Source organism: Hipposideros armiger, unplaced genomic scaffold (genome assembly GCF_001890085.2).
Source record: "Hipposideros armiger isolate ML-2016 unplaced genomic scaffold, ASM189008v1 scaffold_61, whole genome shotgun sequence".
Classification (NCBI taxonomy): Eukaryota; Metazoa; Chordata; class Mammalia; order Chiroptera; family Hipposideridae; genus Hipposideros; species Hipposideros armiger.
In genome coordinates, this window is record NW_017731411.1 from 1,833,332 (window position 1) to 1,838,196 (window position 4,865).

A 4,865-nucleotide genomic window follows, 5' to 3' on the forward strand; every position below is an offset into this window, starting at 1 on the left:
TCCCCCTCCCCTTCCTCCTCCTCCTCCTTCTTCTTCTTTGCCATTTCTGAGGTGAGGAGCACACCATCATGGACCACGAGGATTTCAGAACCACTGGGACTTCACTGTCTTTACCCTTCTCTAAACGGAAGGACTCCTCTTTCCAGAGGCTGGTTTGGATCTACTGTTCTGGTTCTGATGGGACATTGCAGAGTTGGGTTTATCTTTGTGGAAATTTGGGTACAAGCATTCATACCCTAAAGTGGCTTTTCAATTATTATTATTTTTTAAGAGGATATTAAATCGTTTATGGATTATATATGATAATGGATGATACACAAGCTTCATTCCCATCTATAATTTTATCTGGTACCATAATTCAATCTAGATATATTTGCATAGAATGTGCCAACAATCATTAATAACCAAATAAACTCTATGACTGTGTTTGGGTTGACCCTTCTAATGGTGAGCTCCAGGTCACCAACACAGTGCCTGTCAATTTAAGTACTCCAAGGTTTCTGAAGACAATGGTTTCTAAGCCCAAGCAGATTGTAAATAAATTTCAAACAGAACCTAGCATCACCCTAAAGAAATTCTAACTTCACACTGTTAGGGTAATTTACAAGATGGCTTCAGAGTAGACTAACTCTACAAAGCACATTAAACACAAGGCACATTTATTCAGCATCATGATCAGACTATTACATTTAGCAATCAACAACATGGGTGCAACCCCCACCCACCCCCAAAAGAAAACCAAACCAAACCAAAAAACAACATTAAAACACTTTGTTGGAATGCTTTACAGTTTCCCCAGAACAGAAATTAAAATAACCTGTTATATAACTAGTAACAAATACAGTCCTCGAGTTTTTTGCCTACACACGTGAGCATTGTCTAAAACATGTCTTTTTTGTAGCAGCTAGGCCCTGCCACCACTGTGCTTGGCTGAGTTCACAAATCTGTTGTAACCTGTAGCTTCCCTGTCACTCTCTGGCTCTCCTCTCCTGCTAAGCTTTGTTTGCTGGCAGTAATTAAAACCTCCTGCCACTGCCATAGCTGCTGCTGCTGCTGGAACCACCATAGCCACCTTGGTTTCGTGGTTTGGCAAAGTATTGGCCTCCACCACCATAGGGGCCAGACATCCTGCCTCCAAAGTTTCCTCCTTTCAGGGTCCAAAATTTGAAGATTGATTGTTGTAATTGCTAAAATCATTGTAGCTTCCGCCACCTCCAAAACTGCTTCCATCATTACCCAATCCATTATAGTCATCCCCACTGCCACCATATCCTCACCACCAAAGCCACCTCAACCACTAAAGTTTCCCCATGACCAAAGTTGTCATTCCCACCAAAACCACCTCCTCGACCACCACCGAAGTTTCCAGAACCTCGTCGACCTCTTTGGCTGGACGAAGCACTGGCCACCTCTTGCTTAGATAAGGCTTTCTTTACATCACAGTTGTGGCCATTCACAGTATGGTATTTCTGAATGACAATCCTGTCTACAGAGTCATGGCCAGCAAAGGTTACAAAAGCAAAGCTCTCTTCTTGCCAATGCCTCAGTCAGTCATGATTTCAGTCACTTCAGTTTTCTCATACTGTTCAAAATAATCTCTTAGGTGATGTTCTTCAGTGTCTCCTTTGATACCACCAGCAAAAATCATTTCACAGTGAAGTGGGAACCAGGTCTTTGAGAATCTTCTCTTGAGACAGCCCTCTTTGGTTCCACAACTCTTCATCCACCTTGTGTGGCCTTGCATTTATGGCTGCACCCACCACCTCTATGGTGGCACATGTGACAAGTCCAAAACCTCTGGAGTGCTTAGTGTTTGGTTCTGTCATCACCACACAGTCTGTGAGCATTCCCCATTGCTCCAAATGGCCCTTCAGACTCGGTTGTTTCAAAGCTCAAACTTCTGATGAAGAGCTTCCGCAGCTCTTCAGGCTCTTTGGGAGACTCCGACTTAGACATGACGACCACGGGAGGGGAGGCTTTAACGATGCTTACTTGGTGGCGTCCACTGACAGAAAGAAATGACCTCCCAATTTTTTATTAAAGTTAATTTAAGTTGTCAGCAGTGTCTAAAGAATGTGAACGCTCACAGGACCACACAATGTGCTGTTTAGAGGACTTAGTTCTATTTTTTAAGAGGACTTATTTTTAAGAGGACTTATTCTAATAGCAGTAGTATCTGACTTCTTGCTAGGGCTTGCTTTGTGCCAAGCATGTGGTCATTGAATGTATCAGCTCAATTTTATTTTACAAAAGTGCTACGAGGTGCTTATTCTTAGTGCTGTTTTTGCGAATGAGGAAACAGGACAGAGGGACTAGGTAACTTGCTAAAATCGCAGTCCATGGTGGAGCGGGATTGGAATTCAGGCAGCCCAGGTCTAGACTCTAGGGGCTTAATAAACCCACTCTAAGATTCCTCGTCTCTCAACAGACTGCTGAGTATTTATTAGACTGATTTGTTGAAGAAGGAACCTTTTAAAAGTGATGTAACAGTTTTATTTACAAATATTAATATATATATATATATATATATATATATAATGTGCTGGAAGTGATTCTTGGTGATTATGTAAACATATGATGAAATTTTTTACAGTAGTTTTTGAAAATATTTTGGAGGCCTCTGCAAGCAAAATCATTGGAAAACTGTTCTAGTTTACAGCTGATTTTGGAAGAGAACAATGATCATAATCTAATTTGGCTAGAAATAAGTGATAAAAGGTTATTTAAAGCTAATTGAAGAAAAACCATACTTGGACTATCACTTTAACTACCTGGAATACATCTATGCAATATTAGTCAAAGGCAAAATAAGAGGCTGTTTTCAATTAGTGCATGAAAATTACATCCTTCAAAGCAACTGTGAAAGGTAGGTAAAGTGAATTACAACCCAAACGACCACAAACCCAGCAAGTATAAGCAAAAATTTTAATGGCCTTTCTTCCTTGTTAATAATGATATATGAAGCCATGCACTACTTTTTAAGCTAAGCAATCAAATTTAGCAGAATAAGCGTAAGCATTTCATCCAGGATTATGACAGTGGATTAGGCAAGGCCCACAGGGAGGGGACAGCTGGTTCTAGGGCTCCCAGCCACCTATTGGAAATTTAAAGGAATTTTCTGCTTTCAGATCTCTATCATGTCCTCTACTTCACTACAAAAAGCAGATTATGACAATCCCTAAGGAGCTAATCAGAGGGGCCTTGGGGCAAAAAGGTTATTTGATTCAATTACAAGAATATTCGATGACTATCTACAAGGAGTTCAGAGCTGTAGTGATTGAGGGCAGTTTTGGGATACAGAAAAGATGAGTAAGACAATGTGATAGTTCTTAAGGAGTTAATTGTCTGTCTAGGGAGAGGACACAAAAGTCCAGGAGATAAAGAGAAAGCAGGGAGTGAGAGAAGAACTTGAAAATTGAGTGCTGTAGTCAGTAAGTGTGGTATGAATGCCTGGAAGAGAGAGAGTAGGTATTATGGTGGGAAGTAGGTGACTCAGATGGAGGTCGTACATGGATGGTGTCTAATATCAGCATATCAGTGGTCTCCAAAGAGAAAAACAAGACAGTGGAACAGAACTATAATTCAAGAGAACCTTCCTGAAATACAAAAAGACTAGAAACTGCACATTGAAAGTTACTGTGCCCTGAGAGTACCAACCCAAAATGACTAATACCAAGACATATCTAGTCAAAGTTTTGGATTTAAAAAAAGAAAAGAAATCCTTTGGGTGAGAGGTAAAACAGCCAGTCACTCAAAAAATGAATTAGATTATCATCAGATTTTTGACAACACTGCTTTATGTTAGAGGAAAATGGAATAACATCTTTAAGACAGTTTTTTTACTGAGGAATACTCTAGAGGACGAGTTAACAGACAATTGAAACGGTTAAAGACAACGCCATTAGGACTGGCGTTGAGCTTTCAACATCAAGTTACTGTAGAACTAAGACTTAATGAGGGTTAGCAAGGAAGCAGGACAGTGCGTATGATGGCGGTTATAAGATCTGACAAAGTAGGTATGGAACAACCCTAAAAATAAGGAGAAAATGGGAAGGATATGCAAAAAATTTTAATTGACTTTCAGAAATGAAATTTGGTATGCTGTTCTGAGACTGTTGTGTATAATACGGGATAAGCAATCGCCTTTTCATATTCTCCACCTTTCACCTATCAGGATAGAGCCCTCAGACATCACATTGATCTTTAATAGCTCTCTTACCAGAGTGTGTGTTTTTTTTTTGTTTTTGTCTTTGTTTTTAATTTACCACTAGCCACATTGGGAGGCTTCCTGTACACTTTATAATACTCCTCCTTCTTGGCTTCCCAGGTTTCTGGTTCCAGGCAGACGGCCTCTGCTTTTCCTGTTGTCATTCTCACCATATTCCTGGCTGGTCAGGCTTCGTATGTTTTTAAGTCTCAAAGAATATTTATCTTCAGTCTTTTTGTTTATTTTATTAACCTCTAAATGTCTGTTCTGGGCCACTGATAGGCATTGTCCATTTCCAACTAGATTATGGATGGAATTAATCCATCATTCCACTGGAATATTCCTTTCTGCTGATAACCCAGTCCCCTTCATGAATTTATCAGCCATGATAAATGCTCAGTGTGGCTTATTTTAGTGTCATTGAATAGCCGGTGGTTCAGTTCCCTTCTTTCTTTTTTGTACGTTCTGTGGCAGAAAGGAGGAAATGTTGGGTGTCCATTATTCACCATATGTACAGTATTGTATTCTTCTCCATAGCACTTAGCACAGTGTGACTATTATTTTTGTGTTTATCCACTCTCTCCTGTGGCAGCATGACCTTGTTTGTCACTACTGTTTCCTCAGCATCTGACAGCAATGCTATCTTAATAAATGTTTG

General features: G+C 40.0%; 1 pseudogene; it reads right to left on the reverse strand.

Moving 5' to 3' along the window:
• Positions 1-1,016: 1,016 nt before the first annotated feature.
• LOC109382185 (heterogeneous nuclear ribonucleoprotein A1-like) lies at positions 1,017-1,956 on the reverse strand (annotated as a pseudogene).
• Positions 1,957-4,865: the final 2,909 nt, after the last annotated feature.